We start from the raw sequence: 20,704 nt of genomic DNA, 5'->3' as shown, positions 1-20,704 counted from the left end.
ATAATGGGAGATATGGGAGCGTTAGAGCCAGGACTACAATCGCCGACCGTAACTCCGAGACACTGGAACATTTTGATCATAGATCTCAAAGGTTGGTTTTTTACCATACCTATTTGTCCAGAGGATGGCGACAAGTTTGCCCTTTCGGCATCAGAAGTGAATAAGCAAGCACCTATGAAAAGATATCAATGGGTAGTATTGCCACAAGGCGAGAAATCCCACCGACGATTTGTCAACAATAGGTGGCTAAGGCGCTGGAACATTTCCAACAACAGCATCCGCATTTGATAGTCCTTCCTTATATGGATGACAGGTTGATAGTAGAACAAGATCAGCTTGAACAATGTCAAACAGAGCTTGTAGATGACTTAGACCGATTAGGGTTATCCATAGCCTCAGAGAAGGTACAGGCCCAACCGCCATGGAAGTATTGGGGTTGGAAGGTACTGGACCAAACTGTTGTACTACAGAAGTTGACGCTACGGGTTGACATCAAAACACTAAACGATGTGCAAAAGATGTTGGGAAATATCAGTTGGGTGCGATAGACAATTGGATGATAAAACCTTTGTTTAATTTCTTGAAGGGCAATACAGATTTGAACACCCCAAGAAAATTGACAAAAGAGGCAGAAAGGGCATTAGAGCAAATTAAGAGGGCCGTGGAAGAGCGTCAAACGCATCCAGTGATGATTGAACAGCCTGTGCATTTACGGTTAATTAACAATAAAGTTCAGTCTGTGGGAAGTATAATGCACTAGCTGGAAGACAGAGTAGAAAGTGATAAATGGGGAATTATAGAACTGTTGTTTGTAAAACATCAGATGAATAAAACAATAGTAACCAGACCTGAAGCTTTTGTCATGCTGCTGATTAGACGTAGAGAAAGAGTTTTCAAGTTAAGAGGGTATGAGCCAGACAGCGTTATAATTCCCATGAAAAAAGAATATTTACAATGCTGTTTGCAAAAGAATTTAGCTTTGCAAGTGGCACGAGAAAATTATAAAGGACAATTAAAGACTCATCATCCTAGTAGTAACTTGACAACCTTATTAGAGAATCAAGTTATTAAAGAGAAAACAAAGTTAAGTCTGGTGCGGGTGCAAGGCCAGACTTTTTGTCCAGATGGAAGCGGAAGAAAGGAAAAAGCGGTAAGTGTAGGGTTGGAGGAAGAAGAAAGGAAAAAGGTAACATTTTTGATACAGTCATCTCCGCAAATTGGAGAGCTAAAGGCCGTGGTCGAGGCTTTGAATAAGTGGCCCGACCAACCTTTGAACGTTATCGCTGATTCAATGTATGTAGCAGGAATCGTGCAAAGAATGGAAAGATCAATTCTGAAAGACATTTCAAATCAGCAATTGAGTTATTAAAACAGCTGTTACAGTTGTTGAATCAGCAAAGGGAGGTGTAGTATGTATGCAATCATAGGAGTCGCGTGAGTTAGCCAAGGTTTTGCACAGAAGGAAATGGTAAAGCAGACAAGTTACAGTTATGGCAAGCTGATGTGACTCACATTGCAGAGTTTGGAAGATGGAAATATGTACCTCTTTCTATAGACACATACTCAATGGCAGTCGTATTGACGGCGTTATCGGGGGAAACATCACAGCATGTACAAACACACTTTAGACAAGCTTTTGCCGCTTTAGGAATTCTGCAGGTAATCGAGACGGATAATGCAGCAGCATACATTTCACAGAGTACGCAACCCTTTCTAAGAAAGGGGGGTATATCACATAAAACAGGAATCCCAAATTCCCACATCGGCCAAGCCGTTACTGAACATACCTATCAAACAGTAACACAATTGTTAGCAAAACAAAAAAGGGGGGAATCGGGAGAGACACTGCAAACCAAATGGATGAAGGAACAAATAGGGGATGAATATTTTGCAATTAGCAGGAGGTGATCAAATTGTGCCAGTGTAAAAGCATATGCAAACCATGTCGTCAAAACCAGACCAAGTACAAGACAATGTGAAAGTGTTATTGAACAACAGAAAAGGGCAAAGGACAGGTCCCTATAAGCTATTAACGTAGGGATGAGGTTATGCCTGTGTTTTAACAGATAAAGGACCGCTTTGGGCACCAGCGAGGTGGATTGAGCCTGCATTGCCGCGTGATAACTGTGAAGCCCCAGCTATGATAGCAGTCGACAAGAATGAGAAGGATGTTAACAGTAGATATGCTCTTAATCCCATGTGTGATAGTTTACGGAGGTCCCTGGGCAATTGATACTCAAAAGAATGTGTGGATAACATTTGTGACCATGACAGGTCAAGATTTAGTTTGTCTCTCTTCAGCCACTCCAAGACATCTGTTTAGAACATGTCTGATAGGATTGCCATTACTGCAAAGAAACTATTCGAGTTTTAAACCTTTCGTAAACCATAACTCGACCCTTACGGTACGTAAGACCACAGATGTCAAAAACTTTATACTAAGTTTAAAGTACAGTGGCTTGGAGCCTCAAGACTTAGGACTGTTATATGCACTGAGAAATAGAAGCTGCGTATTTAGTTATGCACAGGAAGCCCCAGGATGTTGGGAAGGATCTTCTAGCCACCAATTTGTTTATGCTGAAAGCAGGTGGGATAATGTATCATGATGATGTAAAGGAGAAAAAGAACCATAGAAGAAACCATACTTGGCACTGGTGAGACCGCTCGTTGAATACTGTGTTCGGTTCTGGGCTCCTCACCACAAGAAGGATGATGAGGCTCTGGAGCGAGGCCAGAGAAGAACAACGAAGCTGGTGAAGGGGCTGGAGAACAGGCCTTATAAGGAACAGCTGAGAGAGCTGGGGTTGTTTAGCCTGGAGAAGAGGAGGCTGAGGGGAGACCTCATTGCTCTCTACAACTACCGGAAAGGAGGTTGTGGAGAGGAGGGTGCTGGCCTCTTCTCCCAAGGGAAAAGGACAGGACAGGAGGGAATGGCCTCAAGCCCTGTCAGGGCAGATTTAGGCTGGACATTAGGAAAAAATTTTTCACAGAAAGGGTCATTGGGCACTGGAACAGGCTGCCCAGGAGGTGGTTAAGTCACCTTCCCTGGAGGGGTTTAAGGCACGGGTGGATGAGGTGCTAAGGGGCATGGTTTAGAGATTAGTGGGAATGATTGGACTCGATGATCCGGTGGGTCTCTTCCAACCTGGTTATTCTATGATTCTAAGTTAATACAACCTATAGTGGGAAGAAATTAGCTCCTGGCATCTTCCTGATATGTGGCAATCAAGCCTGGTCAGGAATCCCCTCCAGACCTAAGGCGGACCCTGAATTCTACGGTGGGTAACCATGTTTGTGCCACCTCTGCAACAACTACTGTGGCAGCACAAAAGAAACAAAAGTCAAGCTAGAGGTAGAGTCACTTATGCTGAAAATTTTAATAGTCAGATACAAAACTGGGATCGTACTTCCCAAATTTTAACTGCCATTTTGGCACCACAACTAGGAGTAGCCAAAGCACTGAAGTTGGCCGTTTGTAAAACAGGTGAATTTAACTTCAAGAGTATTGACAACACTTAGAGCAAATGTAGATTCTATAAGACATGCCAGGCTTCAGAATCGAGCAATAGATATATTATTAGCACAAGGCCATGGATGTGAGGAGTTAGAAGGAATGTGTTGTATGAATTGGTCAGATCATTCCAAATCCATATATAAAACCATAAAGAAGCTACAAGGTATGACAGAGCAATTAATGCATGAGCAAGGGTTTGTAGAGAATTGTCAAGCAAGGTTTGGGATAGCAAGATGGGTACAAGAACTGTTGATCAAAGAAGGAATGTTATTCTTAACGGTGTTAATTGCTGTTACAATTAGCAAGTGTGTTACAGTGTATGCAACATCAAGTCAATCATATGTGTCACGCGAATGCTTTACTCTTAAAACAAAAACAGGGAATTGTAGAGACATAAAGGGAAGGACAACTCAATGCTGTAGGGCATGTGGATATCGAGCAACTCTGACAAGACCTTGAAACAGAGAGCTGGAAAAAGACAGCCTCCTGAAAAACAAGAACCAGCTACTAGAAAAACAAGAGCTAATTCAGTGCGAACAAGTACCAACTGAGAGAAAAACAAAAGAAGAGAAACATCAACATAGTTTTTTTAGCGTAACTTGGTTTTTTTAGCATACACAGTTGTTTAGCCAATAATATGTTAGTAATAGCTTTATGGACGGCTACCTTTATCAAATAATATACTGTAGATATATAGCCTCATGGACAGCCTGTTATGTAACCCAAAAGGGTATATAAAGAAACAGCTAGGAGTCTTGGATCCATCACACTGAAGTCCGTGCCTTAATCCACTCAAAATATTGTGGAAGAGTTTATCTTGGGTATGATCGCAAAACACATACAGGGCAACTGGGCAACCAGACCCACTCAACATGAGTTTATTAAACGCAGTTCCTGCCAAACTAACCTAATGGCATTCTATAACAATGCAACCCACTTGCTGGATAAGGGAAAAGCTATGGATATGATCTACCTGGACTTCAGCAAAGCCTTTCACACAGTATGTCACAGTATCCTACTTGCAAAACTGGCATGGACAAGCATACCCTCAGCCTGGTTAACATCGGGGTCGAAGGCTAAGCCTCAAGAGTGGGGGTAAACATATTTGAAAGCACAGGGAGACGGGTAACAAAATACGGTCCCAAGGGCATTGTGCTGAATCCAGAGCAGTTCAATATCTTCATCAAGAACCTGGATGATGGGGTGGAATGTACCCTTAAAAACTTTATAGATGATATTAAAATAGAATCATAGAATAACCAGGTTGGAAGAGACGCACTGGATCATCGAGTCCAACCCTTCCTATCAAACACTAAACTATTCACTTCAGCACCTCGTCCACCCGTGCCTTAAACACCTCCAGGGAAGATGAATCAACCACCTCCCTGGGCAGCCTGTTCCAGTGCCCAATGACCCTTTCTGTGCAGAATTTTTTTCTAATATCCAGCCTAAATCTGCCCTGAGAGGGCTTGAGGCCATTCCCTCCTGTCCTGTCCCTTTTCCCTTGGGAGAAGAGAGCAGCACACTCCTCCCAATCTCCCGCTACATTACCTTCACCGCTCGGCCACAGAAACTCGATCACCTGGGGGTGCCACCTGCCCCCCACCTGCTCACCTGCCCCTTGCTCGCTCAAACGTCGGAACCGGCAGCTGACACGGCCTGGGGCACCTGCAGTTCCAAGAGGAAAATCTGCTTTGTGACCATGAGAAATCTACACTCCCACGCTCCTCCTCACGACGACCCAGTCTCCCCTCAGGCGCTCACCCTCTTCCAGAGGCTCCCCGAACAGCACCTGCCAAAACCAAAAACACTCAGCTGAGTTGCTACGTAGCACTTGGCTCTTGGACACCACCTCGGACAACCACCTCACCTTCTCACGCCGTTTGCTGACACAAAGCTGGGCCCCTCTGACGCCGCATGCTGAACCTGCAAGAAGAGACCTGCTTAGACACAACCCAAATAGACAGGCAGCTCCCAGCGAATCCCATCTCCCGCTACGTTACCTTCACCGCTCGGCCACCGAACCTCCATCACCTTGGGCTGCCACGTCGAGGACGCGCTCCACCTGGAATCCACAAGCCGTCAAGGACGGCTGTACCTTCACGGACTCGAGGACACATGAACAACAACTGCTGCTTCACGCAACTCACCGTTGCTCTCGTCATCCAAGCCAGCTCCTCTGCCACTCTGCTGCTTTGACCACGGCCCCGGACCTTCAAAGCAAAACCAAAACCCATTATCTAGTCGCAGAGCCCCCGGCCACATCTTCCCACCGACACCGCAGCAGACCCACCTCGCCATGGCACTCGACCCGCACGCATCTCCATCCCTGCCTCTCGGCGCACAGGTCCGGCCTCTACATCTGAAAAACACAACGGCAAAGACATCACCCTGACGCTCAGCAACGCCCTAAGAAATCCAAGCCTCTCGCTTGCTTTTACTGAGGCCGCCTCCACTGGGCATTACAGCCAAGCAAAGCGAGTCCACAACCAAACCCAAACAGGAATTGCCGCTCCCTTCACGTACAAACCCCTTCGCCACCGCTCCCACTGCCTTCTCCCACGCAGTTTTGGCTGTCCCCTCCGTGGCTCCGAGAGTAGCAGAAACTACCCTCCTCACCCGCCACACCAAGGGCTGCTACTTCTGCAAAGTAATGGACGCCCCTAGACTGCAACGTCTAGTCTCGTCAAAACCTTAAGCACGCAATCAGGCCACTCTACCTCGGCTGACTCTTATCAATTCCTCTACGCACCAGGCAGAGCAGCTCCAACCAGACACAAATACACACAGAACACCAGCACACAAGACCAACGTCGGGAACCGGGGACAAAAGAAGACTCACAGCGACAAAGAGGACTCCGGGACCACGCATGCCAATGGGCAAGGCAATGGACAGGGCTCCGAGGGAGAACCTACGGCAGCCCTGGAAAAGCCATGAACCGTGCAGGGTTCCAAAGAGACGTGGCCGCAACTGGCTAGATGAACAGGCAAGAAGCCCCTTTTAAAGGCCTAAAGATGCAGAGGATGCGCGGAACGAGTCCCACAACAGGGATCCAAGAAAACGGAAGAGTAGCTCTTCCGGATGGCGAGGCGGGCTGCAAGGCCGCAGCAAAAGCCCGGCGTGCCTTGACCACAAAAGAGGACATCAAGACCTGCAGAACATTTCAGACGCGGCACGGTGACTAGACAAACTAGACCCCAACAGGTACAGGCTGGAACTGCCCTGCCCGTGCAGGGTTTGGGCTGAGAAGTACGCCCCTCTGCCTTCACCGGCCCAAAGACGACTCTCCCTGCACAGCCTAGGCTACCTTCAAAACCCCTCCCTGCTAGCCCCAACCCGCCTCCCGCTTCCCAGCTCTGCTCCCTCAACTTAGCTTTCAGAGAGCCATGACTCAAGCTGTCCTGGGCCAAAGCAGCTCAAATCACAGCGGCTAACGGAAATAATCCTGCAGACACGGGGTTCCTCTTCAGCATCTGCAAGAAAAAAAACAAAGACGAAAACACAGTGCCAGCCGTCGGCACCACACTGCTCGCCGCCAACATCTTGTAATACGCCCCGTCACCCATCGCAAAACCGCCCGGGCATTCTGCTCACCTGCCCCTTGCTCGCTCAAACGTCGGAACCGGCAGCTGACACGGCCTGGGGCACCTGCAGTTCCAAGAGGAAAATCTGCTTTGTGACCATGAGAAATCTACACTCCCACGCTCCTCCTCACGACGACCCAGTCTCCCCTCAGGCGCTCACCCTCTTCCAGAGGCTCCCCGAACAGCACCTGCCAAAACCAAAAACGCTCATCTGAGTTGCTACGTAGCACTTGGCTCTTGGACACCACCTCGGACAACCACCTCACCTTCTCACGCCGTTTGCTGACACAAAGCTGGGCCCCTCTGACGCCGCATGCTGAACCTGCAAGAAGAGACCTGCTTAGACACAACCCAAATAGACAGGCAGCTCCCAGCGAATCCCATCTCCCGCTACGTTACCTTCACCGCTCGGCCACCGAACCTCCATCACCTTGGGCTGCCACGTCGAGGACGCGCTCCACCTGGAATCCACAAGCCGTCAAGGACGGCTGTACCTTCACGGACTCGAGGACACATGAACAACAACTGCTGCTTCACGCAACTCACCGTTGCTCTCGTCATCCAAGCCAGCTCCTCTGCCACTCTGCTGCTTTGACCACGGCCCCGGACCTTCAAAGCAAAACCAAAACCCATTATCTAGTCGCAGAGCCCCCCGCCACATGTTCCCACCGACACCGCAGCAGACCCAATTCGCCATGGCACTCGACCCGCACGCATCTCCATCCCTGCCTCTCGGCGCACAGGTCCGGCCTCTACATCTGAAAAACACAACGGCAAAGACATCACCCTGACGCTCAGCAACGCCCTAAGAAATCCAAGCCTCTCGCTTGCTTTTACTGAGGCCGCCTCCACTGGGCATTACAGCCAAGCAAAGCGAGTCCACAACCAAACCCAAACAGGAATTGCCGCTCCCTTCACGTACAAACCCCTTCGCCACCGCTCCCACTGCCTTCTCCCACGCAGTTTTGGCTGTCCCCTCCGTGGCTCCGAGAGTAGCAGAAACTACCCTCCTCACCCGCCACACCAAGGGCTGCTACTTCTGCAAAGTAATGGACGCCCCTAGACTGCAACGTCTAGTCTCGTCAAAACCTTAAGCACGCAATCAGGCCACTCTACCTCGGCTGACTCTTATCAATTCCTCTACGCACCAGGCAGAGCAGCTCCAGCCAGACACAAATACACACAGAACACCAGCACACAAGACCAACGTCGGGAACCGGGGACAAAAGAAGACTCACAGCGACAAAGAGGACTCCGGGAACACGCATGCCAATGGGCAAGGCAATGGACAGGGCTCCGAGGGAGAACCTACGGCAGCCCTGGAAAAGCCATGAACCGTGCAGGGTTCCAAAGAGATGTGGCCGCAACTGGCTAGATGAACAGGCAAGAAGCCCCTTTTAAAGGCCTAAAGATGCAGAGGATGCGCGGAACGAGTCCCACAACAGGGATCCAAGAAAACGGAAGAGTAGCTCTTCCGGATGGCGAGGCGGGCTGCAAGGCCGCAGCAAAATCCCGGCGTGCCTTGACCACAAAAGAGGACATCAAGACCTGCAGAACATTTCAGACGCGGCACGGTGACTAGACAAACTAGACCCCAACAGGTACAGGCTGGAACTGCCCTGCCCGTGCAGGGTTTGGGCTGAGAAGTACGCCCCTCTGCCTTCACCGGCCCAAAGACGACTCTCCCTGCACAGCCTAGGCTACCTTCAAAACCCCTCCCTGCTAGCCCCAACCCGCCTCCCGCTTCCCAGCTCTGCTCCCTCAACTTAGCTTTCAGAGAGCCATGACTCAAGCTGTCCTGGGCCAAAGTAGCTCAAATCACAGCGGCTAACGGAAATAATCCTGCAGACACGGGGTTCCTCTTCAGCATCTGCAAGAAAAAAAACAAAGACGAAAACACAGTGCCAGCCATCGGCACCACACTGCTCGCCGCCAACATCTTGTAATACGCCCCGTCACCCATCGCAAAACCGCCCGGGCATTCTGCTCACCTGCCCCTTGCTCGCTCAAACGTCGGAACCGGCAGCTGACACGGCCTGGGGCACCTGCAGTTCCAAGAGGAAAATCTGCTTTGTGACCATGAGAAATCTACACTCCCACGCTCCTCCTCACGACGACCCAGTCTCCCCTCAGGCGCTCACCCTCTTCCAGAGGCTCCCCGAACAGCACCTGCCAAAACCAAAAACGCTCAGCTGAGTTGCTACGTAGCACTTGGCTCTTGGACACCACCTCGGACAACCACCTCACCTTCTCACGCCGTTTGCTGACACAAAGCTGGGCCCCTCTGACGCCGCATGCTGAACCTGCAAGAAGAGACCTGCTTAGACACAACCCAAATAGACAGGCAGCTCCCAGCGAATCCCATCTCCCGCTACGTTACCTTCACCGCTCGGCCACCGAACCTCCATCACCTTGGGCTGCCACGTCGAGGACGCGCACCACCTGGAATCCACAAGCCGTCAAGGACGGCTGTACCTTCACGGACTCGAGGACACATGAACAACAACTGCTGCTTCACGCAACTCACCGTTGCTCTCGTCATCCAAGCCAGCTCCTCTGCCACTCTGCTGCTTTGACCACGGCCCCGGACCTTCAAAGCAAAACCAAAACCCATTATCTAGTCGCAGAGCCCCCCGCCACATCTTCCCACCGACACCGCAGCAGACCCACCTCGCCATGGCACTCGACCCGCACGCATCTCCATCCCTGCCTCTCGGCGCACAGGTCCGGCCTCTACATCTGAAAAACACAACGGCAAAGACATCACCCTGACGCTCAGCAACGCCCTAAGAAATCCAAGCCTCTCGCTTGCTTTTACTGAGGCCGCCTCCACTGGGCATTACAGCCAAGCAAAGCGAGTCCACAACCAAACCCAAACAGGAATTGCCGCTCCCTTCACGTACAAACCCCTTCGCCACCGCTCCCACTGCCTTCTCCCACGCAGTCTTGGCTGTCCCCTCCGTGGCTCTGAGAGTAGCAGAAACTACCCTCCTCACCCGCCACACCAAGGGCTGCTACTTCTGCAAAGTAATGGACGCCCCTAGACTGCAACGTCTAGTCTCGTCAAAACCTTAAGCACGCAATCAGGCCACTCTACCTCGGCTGACTCTTATCAATTCCTCTACGCACCAGGCAGAGCAGCTCCAACCAGACACAAATACACACAGAACACCAGCACACAAGACCAACGTCGGGAACCGGGGACAAAAGAAGACTCACAGCGACAAAGAGGACTCCGGGACCACGCATGCCAATGGGCAAGGCAATGGACAGGGCTCCGAGGGAGAACCTACGGCAGCCCTGGAAAAGCCATGAACCGTGCAGGGTTCCAAAGAGATGTGGCCGCAACTGGCTAGATGAACGGGCAAGAAGCCCCTTTTAAAGGCCTAAAGATGCAGAGGATGCGCGGAACGAGTCCCACAACAGGGATCCAAGAAAACGGAAGAGTAGCTCTTCCGGATGGCGAGGCGGGCTGCAAGGCCGCAGCAAAAGCCCGGCGTGCCTTGACCACAAAAGAGGACATCAAGACCTGCAGAACATTTCAGACGCGGCACGGTGACTAGACAAACTAGACCCCAACAGGTACAGGCTGGAACTGCCCTGCCCGTGCAGGGTTTGGGCTGAGAAGTACGCCCCTCTGCCTTCACCGGCCCAAAGACGACTCTCCCTGCACAGCCTAGGCTACCTTCAAAACCCCTCCCTGCTAGCCCCAACCCGCCTCCCGCTTCCCAGCTCTGCTCCCTCAACTTAGCTTTCAGAGAGCCATGACTCAAGCTGTCCTGGGCCAAAGCAGCTCAAATCACAGCGGCTAACGGAAATAATCCTGCAGACACGGGGTTCCTCTTCAGCATCTGCAAGAAAAAAAACAAAGACGAAAACACAGTGCCAGCCGTCGGCACCACACTGCTCGCCGCCAACATCTTGTAATACGCCCCGTCACCCATCGCAAAACCGCCCGGGCATTCTGCTCACCTGCCCCTTGCTCGCTCAAACGTCGGAACCGGCAGCTGACACGGCCTGGGGCACCTGCAGTTCCAAGAGGAAAATCTGCTTTGTGACCATGAGAAATCTGCACTCCCACGCTCCTCCTCACGACGACCCAGTCTCCCCTCAGGCGCTCACCCTCTTCCAGAGGCTCCCCGAACAGCACCTGCCAAAACCAAAAACGCTCAGCTGAGTTGCTACGTAGCACTTGGCTCTTGGACACCACCTCGGACAACCACCTCACCTTCTCACGCCGTTTGCTGACACAAAGCTGGGCCCCTCTGACGCCGCATGCTGAACCTGCAAGAAGAGACCTGCTTAGACACAACCCAAATAGACAGGCAGCTCCCAGCGAATCCCATCTCCCGCTACGTTACCTTCACCGCTCGGCCACCGAACCTCCATCACCTTGGGCTGCCACGTCGAGGACGCGCTCCACCTGGAATCCACAAGCCGTCAAGGACGGCTGTACCTTCACGGACTCGAGGACACATGAACAACAACTGCTGCTTCACGCAACTCACCGTTGCTCTCGTCATCCAAGCCAGCTCCTCTGCCACTCTGCTGCTTTGACCACGGCCCCGGACCTTCAAAGCAAAACCAAAACCCATTATCTAGTCGCAGAGCCCCCCGCCACATCTTCCCACCGACACCGCAGCAGACCCACCTTGCCATGGCACTCGACCCGCACGCATCTCCATCCCTGCCTCTCGGCGCACAGGTCCGGCCTCTACATCTGAAAAACACAACGGCAAAGACATCACCCTGACGCTTAGCAACGCCCTAAGAAATCCAAGCCTCTCGCTTGCTTTTACTGAGGCCGCCTCCACTGGGCATTACAGCCAAGCAAAGCGAGTCCACAACCAAACCCAAACAGGAATTGCCGCTCCCTTCACGTACAAACCCCTTCGCCACCGGTCCCCACTGCCTTCTCCCACGCAGTTTTGGCTGTCCCCTCCGTGGCTCCGAGAGTAGCAGAAACTACCCTCCTCACCCACCACACCAAGGGCTGCTACTTCTGCAAAGTAATGGACGCCCCTAGACTGCAACGTCTAGTCTCGTCAAAACCTTAAGCACGCAATCAGGCCACTCTACCTCGGCTGACTCTTATCAATTCCTCTACGCACCAGGCAGAGCAGCTCCAACCAGACACAAATACACACAGAACACCAGCACACAAGACCAACGTCGGGAACCGGGGACAAAAGAAGACTCACAGCGACAAAGAGGACTCCGGGACCACGCATGCCAATGGGCAAGGCAATGGACAGGGCTCCGAGGGAGAACCTACGGCAGCCCTGGAAAAGCCATGAACCGTGCAGGGTTCCAAAGAGATGTGGCCGCAACTGGCTAGATGAACGGGCAAGAAGCCCCTTTTAAAGGCCTAAAGATGCAGAGGATGCGCGGAACGAGTCCCACAACAGGGATCCAAGAAAACGGAAGAGTAGCTCTTCCGGATGGCGAGGCGGGCTGCAAGGCCGCAGCAAAAGCCCGGCGTGCCTTGACCACAAAAGAGGACATCAAGACCTGCAGAACATTTCAGACGCGGCACGGTGACTAGACAAACTAGACCCCAACAGGTACAGGCTGGAACTGCCCTGCCCGTGCAGGGTTTGGGCTGAGAAGTACGCCCCTCTGCCTTCACCGGCCCAAAGACGACTCTCCCTGCACAGCCTAGGCTACCTTCAAAACCCCTCCCTGCTAGCCCCAACCCGCCTCCCGCTTCCCAGCTCTGCTCCCTCAACTTAGCTTTCAGAGAGCCATGACTCAAGCTGTCCTGGGCCAAAGCAGCTCAAATCACAGCGGCTAACGGAAATAATCCTGCAGACACGGGGTTCCTCTTCAGCATCTGCAAGAAAAAAAACAAAGACGAAAACACAGTGCCAGCCGTCGGCACCACACTGCTCGCCGCCAACATCTTGTAATACGCCCCGTCACCCATCGCAAAACCGCCCGGGCATTCTGCTCACCTGCCCCTTGCTCGCTCAAACGTCGGAACCGGCAGCTGACACGGCCTGGGGCACCTGCAGTTCCAAGAGGAAAATCTGCTTTGTGACCATGAGAAATCTGCACTCCCACGCTCCTCCTCACGACGACCCAGTCTCCCCTCAGGCGCTCACCCTCTTCCAGAGGCTCCCCGAACAGCACCTGCCAAAACCAAAAACGCTCAGCTGAGTTGCTACGTAGCACTTGGCTCTTGGACACCACCTCGGACAACCACCTCACCTTCTCACGCCGTTTGCTGACACAAAGCTGGGCCCCTCTGACGCCGCATGCTGAACCTGCAAGAAGAGACCTGCTTAGACACAACCCAAATAGACAGGCAGCTCCCAGCGAATCCCATCTCCCGCTACGTTACCTTCACCGCTCGGCCACCGAACCTCCATCACCTTGGGCTGCCACGTCGAGGACGCGCTCCACCTGGAATCCACAAGCCGTCAAGGACGGCTGTACCTTCACGGACTCGAGGACACATGAACAACAACTGCTGCTTCACGCAACTCACCGTTGCTCTCGTCATCCAAGCCAGCTCCTCTGCCACTCTGCTGCTTTGACCACGGCCCCGGACCTTCAAAGCAAAACCAAAACCCATTATCTAGTCGCAGAGCCCCCGGCCACATCTTCCCACCGACACCGCAGCAGACCCACCTCGCCATGGCACTCGACCCGCACGCATCTCCATCCCTGCCTCTCGGCGCACAGGTCCGGCCTCTACATCTGAAAAACACAACGGCAAAGACATCACCCTGACGCTCAGCAACGCCCTAAGAAATCCAAGCCTCTCGCTTGCTTTTACTGAGGCCGCCTCCACTGGGCATTACAGCCAAGCAAAGCGAGTCCACAACCAAACCCAAACAGGAATTGCCGCTCCCTTCACGTACAAACCCCTTCGCCACCGCTCCCACTGCCTTCTCCCACGCAGTCTTGGCTGTCCCCTCCGTGGCTCCGAGAGTAGCAGAAACTACCCTCCTCACCCGCCACACCAAGGGCTGCTACTTCTGCAAAGTAATGGACGCCCCTAGATTGCAAAGTAATGGACGCCCCTAGATTGCAAAGTAATGGACGCCCCTAGACTGCAAAGTAATGGACGCCCCTAGACTGCAACGTCTAGTCTCGTCAAAACCTTAAGCACGCAATCAGGCCACTCTACCTCGGCTGACTCTTATCAATTCCTCTACGCACCAGGCAGAGCAGCTCCAACCAGACACAAATACACACAGAACACCAGCACACAAGACCAACGTCGGGAACCGGGGACAAAAGAAGACTCACAGCGACAAAGAGGACTCCGGGACCACGCATGCCAATGGGCAAGGCAATGGACAGGGCTCCGAGGGAGAACCTACGGCAGCCCTGGAAAAGCCATGAACCGTGCAGGGTTCCAAAGAGATGTGGCCGCAACTGGCTAGATGAACGGGCAAGAAGCCCCTTTTAAAGGCCTAAAGATGCAGAGGATGCGCGGAACGAGTCCCACAACAGGGATCCAAGAAAACGGAAGAGTAGCTCTTCCGGATGGCGAGGCGGGCTGCAAGGCCGCAGCAAAAGCCCGGCGTGCCTTGACCACAAAAGAGGACATCAAGACCTGCAGAACATTTCAGACGCGGCACGGTGACTAGACAAACTAGACCCCAACAGGTACAGGCTGGAACTGCCCTGCCCGTGCAGGGTTTGGGCTGAGAAGTACGCCCCTCTGCCTTCACCGGCCCAAAGACGACTCTCCCTGCACAGCCTAGGCTACCTTCAAAACCCCTCCCTGCTAGCCCCAACCCGCCTCCCGCTTCCCAGCTCTGCTCCCTCAACTTAGCTTTCAGAGAGCCATGACTCAAGCTGTCCTGGGCCAAAGCAGCTCAAATCACAGCGGCTAACGGAAATAATCCTGCAGACACGGGGTTCCTCTTCAGCATCTGCAAGAAAAAAAACAAAGACGAAAACACAGTGCCAGCCGTCGGCACCACACTGCTCGCCGCCAACATCTTGTAATACGCCCCGTCACCCATCGCAAAACCGCCCGGGCATTCTGCTCACCTGCCCCTTGCTCGCTCAAACGTCGGAACCGGCAGCTGACACGGCCTGGGGCACCTGCAGTTCCAAGAGGAAAATCTGCTTTGTGACCATGAGAAATCTGCACTCCCACGCTCCTCCTCACGACGACCCAGTCTCCCCTCAGGCGCTCACCCTCTTCCAGACGCTCCCCGAACAGCACCTGCCAAAACCAAAAACGCTCAGCTGAGTTGCTACGTAGCACTTGGCTCTTGGACACCACCTCGGACAACCACCTCACCTTCTCACGCCGTTTGCTGACACAAAGCTGGGCCCCTCTGACGCCGCATGCTGAACCTGCAAGAAGAGACCTGCTTAGACACAACCCAAATAGACAGGCAGCTCCCAGCGAATCCCATCTCCCGCTACGTTAACTTCACCGCTCGGCCACCGAACCTCCATCACCTTGGGCTGCCACGTCGAGGACGCGCTCCACCTGGAATCCACAAGCCGTCAAGGACGGCTGTACCTTCACGGACTCGAGGACACATGAACAACAACTGCTGCTTCACGCAACTCACCGTTGCTCTCGTCATCCAAGCCAGCTCCTCTGCCACTCTGCTGCTTTGACCACGGCCCCGGACCTTCAAAGCAAAACCAAAACCCATTATCTAGTCGCAGAGCCCCCCGCCACATCTTCCCACCGACACCGCAGCAGACCCACCTCGCCATGGCACTCGACCCGCACGCATCTCCATCCCTGCCTCTCGGCGCACAGGTCCGGCCTCTACATCTGAAAAACACAACGGCAAAGACATCACCCTGACGCTCAGCAACGCCCTAAGAAATCCAAGCCTCTCGCTTGCTTTTACTGAGGCCGCCTCCACTGGGCATTACAGCCAAGCAAAGCGAGTCCACAACCAAACCCAAACAGGAATTGCCGCTCCCTTCACGTACAAACCCCTTCGCCACCGGTCCCCACTGCCTTCTCCCACGCAGTTTTGGCTGTCCCCTCCGTGGCTCCGAGAGTAGCAGAAACTACCCTCCTCACCCGCCACACCAAGGGCTGCTACTTCTGCAAAGTAATGGACGCCCCTAGACTGCAACGTCTAGTCTCGTCAAAACCTTAAGCACGCAATCAGGCCACTCTACCTCGGCTGACTCTTATCAATTCCTCTACGCACCAGGCAGAGCAGCTCCAACCAGACACAAATACACACAGAACACCAGCACACAAGACCAACGTCGGGAACCGGGGACAAAAGAAGACTCACAGCGACAAAGAGGACTCCGGGACCACGCATGCCAATGGGCAAGGCAATGGACAGGGCTCCGAGGGAGAACCTACGGCAGCCCTGGAAAAGCCATGAACCGTGCAGGGTTCCAAAGAGATGTGGCCGCAACTGGCTAGATGAACGGGCAAGAAGCCCCTTTTAAAGGCCTAAAGATGCAGAGGATGCGCGGAACGAGTCCCACAACAGGGATCCAAGAAAACGGAAGAGTAGCTCTTCCGGATGGCGAGGCGGGCTGCAAGGCCGCAGCAAAAGCCCGGCGTGCCTTGACCACAAAAGAGGACATCAAGACCTGCAGAACATTTCAGACGCGGCACGGTGACTAGACAAACTAGACCCCAACAGGTACAGGCTGGAACTGCCCTGCCCGTGCAGGGTTTGGGCTGAGAAGTACGCCCCTCTGCCTTCACCGGCCCAAAGACGACTCTCCCTGCACAGCCTAGGCTACCTTCAAAACCCCTCCCTGCTAGCCCCAACCCGCCTCCCGCTTCCCAGCTCTGCTCCCTCAACTTAGCTTTCAGAGAGCCATGACTCAAGCTGTCCTGGGCCAAAGCAGCTCAAATCACAGCGGCTAACGGAAATAATCCTGCAGACACGGGGTTCCTCTTCAGCATCTGCAAGAAAAAAAAACAAAGACGAAAACACAGTGCCAGCCGTCGGCACCACACTGCTCGCCGCCAACATCTTGTAATACGCCCCGTCACCCATCGCAAAACCGCCCGGGCATTCTGCTCACCTGCCCCTTGCTCGCTCAAACGTCGGAACCGGCAGCTGACACGGCCTGGGGCACCTGCAGTTCCAAGAGGAAAATCTGCTTTGTGACCATGAGAAATCTGCACTCCCACGCTCCTCCTCACGACGACCCAGTCTCCCCTCAGGCGCTCACCCTCTTCCAGAGGCTCCCCGAACAGCACCTGCCAAAACCAAAAACGCTCAGCTGAGTTGCTACGTAGCACTTGGCTCTTGGACACCACCTCGGACAACCACCTCACCTTCTCACGCCGTTTGCTGACACAAAGCTGGGCCCCTCTGACGCCGCATGCTGAACCTGCAAGAAGAGACCTGCTTAGACACAACCCAAATAGACAGGCAGCTCCCAGCGAATCCCATCTCCCGCTACGTTACCTTCACCGCTCGGCCACCGAACCTCCATCACCTTGGGCTGCCACGTCGAGGACGCGCTCCACCTGGAATCCACAAGCCGTCAAGGACGGCTGTACCTTCACGGACTCGAGGACACATGAACAACAACTGCTGCTTCACGCAACTCACCGTTGCTCTCGTCATCCAAGCCAGCTCCTCTGCCACTCTGCTGCTTTGACCACGGCCCCGGACCTTCAAAGCAAAACCAAAACCCATTATCTAGTCGCAGAGCCCCCCGCCACATCTTCCCACCGACACCGCAGCAGACCCACCTCGCCATGGCACTCGACCCGCACGCATCTCCATCCCTGCCTCTCGGCGCACAGGTCCGGCCTCTACATCTGAAAAACACAACGGCAAAGACATCACCCTGACGCTCAGCAACGCCCTAAGAAATCCAAGCCTCTCGCTTGCTTTTACTGAGGCCGCCTCCACTGGGCATTACAGCCAAGCAAAGCGAGTCCACAACCAAACCCAAACAGGAATTGCCGCTCCCTTCACGTACAAACCCCTTCGCCACCGGTCCCCACTGCCTTCTCCCACGCAGTTTTGGCTGTCCCCTCCGTGGCTCCGAGAGTAGCAGAAACTACCCTCCTCACCCGCCACACCAAGGGCTGCTACTTCTGCAAAGTAATGGACGCCCCTAGATTGCAAAGTAATGGACGCCCCTAGATTGCAAAGTAATGGACGCCCCTAGACTGCAACGTCTAGTCTCGTCAAAACCTTAAGCACGCAATCAGGCCACTCTACCTCGGCTGACTCTTATCAATTCCTCTACGCACCAGGCAGAGCAGCTCCAACCAGACACAAATACACACAGAACACCAGCACACAAGACCAACGTCGGGAACCGGGGACAAAAGAAGACTCACAGCGACAAAGAGGACTCCGGGACCACGCATGCCAATGGGCAAGGCAATGGACAGGGCTCCGAGGGAGAACCTACGGCAGCCCTGGAAAAGCCATGAACCGTGCAGGGTTCCAAAGAGATGTGGCCGCAACTGGCTAGATGAACGGGCAAGAAGCCCCTTTTAAAGGCCTAAAGATGCAGAGGATGCGCGGAACGAGTCCCACAACAGGGATCCAAGAAAACGGAAGAGTAGCTCTTCCGGATGGCGAGGCGGGCTGCAAGGCCGCAGCAAAAGCCCGGCGTGCCTTGACCACAAAAGAGGACATCAAGACCTGCAGAACATTTCAGACGCGGCACGGTGACTAGACAAACTAGACCCCAACAGGTACAGGCTGGAACTGCCCTGCCCGTGCAGGGTTTGGGCTGAGAAGTACGCCCCTCTGCCTTCACCGGCCCAAAGACGACTCTCCCTGCACAGCCTAGGCTACCTTCAAAACCCCTCCCTGCTAGCCCCAACCCGCCTCCCGCTTCCCAGCTCTGCTCCCTCAACTTAGCTTTCAGAGAGCCATGACTCAAGCTGTCCTGGGCCAAAGCAGCTCAAATCACAGCGGCTAACGGAAATAATCCTGCAGACACGGGGTTCCTCTTCAGCATCTGCAAGAAAAAAAACAAAGACGAAAACACAGTGCCAGCCGTCGGCACCACACTGCTCGCCGCCAACATCTTGTAATACGCCCCGTCACCCATCGCAAAACCGCCCGGGCATTCTGCTCACCTGCCCCTTGCTCGCTCAAACGTCGGAACCGGCAGCTGACACGGCCTGGGGCACCTGCAGTTCCAAGAGGAAAATCTGCTTTGTGACCATGAGAAATCTGCACTCCCACGCTCCTCCTCACGACGACCCAGTCTCCCCTCAGGCGCTCACCCTCTTCCAGAGGCTCCCCGAACAGCACCTGCCAAAACCAAAAACGCTCAGCTGAGTTGCTACGTAGCACTTGGCTCTTGGACACCACCTCGGACAACCACCTCACCTTCTCACGCCGTTTGCTGACACAAAGCTGGGCCCCTCTGACGCCGCATGCTGAACCTGCAAGAAGAGACCTGCTTAGACACAACCCAAATAGACAGGCAGCTCCCAGCGAATCCCATCTCCCGCTACGTTACCTTCACCGCTCGGCCACCGAACCTCCATCACCTTGGGCTGCCACGTCGAGGACGCGCTCCACCTGGAATCCACAAGCCGTCAAGGACGGCTGTACCTTCACGGACTCGAGGACACATGAACAACAACTGCTGCTTCACGCAACTCACCGTTGCTCTCGTCATCCAAGCCAGCTCCTCTGCCACTCTGCTGCTTTGACCACGGCCCCGGACCTTCAAAGCAAAACCAAAACCCATTATCTAGTCGCAGAGCCCCTGGCCACATCTTCCCACCGACACCGCAGCAGACCCACCTCGCCATGGCACTCGACCCGCACGCATCTCCATCCCTGCCTCTCGGCGCACAGGTCCGGCCTCTACATCTGAAAAACACAACGGCAAAGACATCACCCTGACGCTCAGCAACGCCCTAAGAAATCCAAGCCTCTCGCTTGCTTTTACTGAGGCCGCCTCCACTGGGCATTACAGCCAAGCAAAGCGAGTCCACAACCAAACCCAAACAGGAATTGCCGCTCCCTTCACGTACAAACCCCTTCGCCACCGGTCCCCACTGCCTTCTCCCACGCAGTCTTGGCTGTCCCCTCCGTGGCTCTGAGAGTAGCAGAAACTACCCTCCTCACCCGCCACACCAAGGGCTGCTACTTCTGCAAAGTAATGGACGCCCCTAGACTGCAACGTCTAGTCTCGTCAAAACCTTAAGCACGCAATCAGGCCACTCTACCTCGGCTGACTCTTATCAATTCCTCTACGCACCAGGCAGAGCAGCTCCAACCAGACACAAATACACACAGAACACCAGCACACAAGACCAACGTCGGGAACCGGGGACAAAAGAAGACTCACAGCGACAAAGAGGACTCCGGGACCACGCATGCCAATGGGCAAGGCAATGGACAGGGCTCCGAGGGAGAACCTACGGCAGCCCTGGAAAAGCCATGAACCGTGCAGGGTTCCAAAGAGATGTGGCCGCAACTGGCTAGATGAACGGGCAAGAAGCCCCTTTTAAAGGCCTAAAGATGCAGAGGATGCGCGGAACGAGTCCCACAACAGGGATCCAAGAAAACGGAAGAGTAGCTCTTCCGGATGGCGAGGCGGGCTGCAAGGCCGCAGCAAAAGCCCGGCGTGCCTTGACCACAAAAGAGGACATCAAGACCTGCAGAACATTTCAGACGCGGCACGGTGACTAGACAAACT

At 53.8% G+C, this 20,704-nt stretch overlaps 2 long non-coding RNA genes across 2 annotated transcripts; both read right to left on the bottom strand.

The window, feature by feature from the left end:
• Nucleotides 1–5,515: 5,515 nt before the first annotated feature.
• On the bottom strand, nt 5,516–5,883 carry LOC138731963 (uncharacterized). Its single transcript, XR_011339239.1, has 3 exons — nt 5,808–5,883; nt 5,665–5,727; nt 5,516–5,579 (listed from the first exon to the last, which is right to left on the bottom strand). It is a non-coding gene; the product is annotated as an uncharacterized lncRNA (long non-coding RNA).
• A 13,628-nt stretch (nt 5,884–19,511) lies between these two features.
• LOC138731962 (uncharacterized) lies at nt 19,512–19,879 on the bottom strand. The gene is made up of 3 exons (XR_011339238.1): nt 19,804–19,879; nt 19,661–19,723; nt 19,512–19,575 (listed from the first exon to the last, which is right to left on the bottom strand). It is a non-coding gene; the product is annotated as an uncharacterized lncRNA (long non-coding RNA).
• Nucleotides 19,880–20,704: the final 825 nt, after the last annotated feature.

This window comes from Phaenicophaeus curvirostris, chromosome 28 (genome assembly GCF_032191515.1).
Source record: "Phaenicophaeus curvirostris isolate KB17595 chromosome 28, BPBGC_Pcur_1.0, whole genome shotgun sequence".
Lineage (NCBI taxonomy): Eukaryota > Metazoa > Chordata > Aves > Cuculiformes > Cuculidae > Phaenicophaeus > Phaenicophaeus curvirostris.
This window is presented reverse-complemented; position numbering and strand designations above follow the sequence as displayed.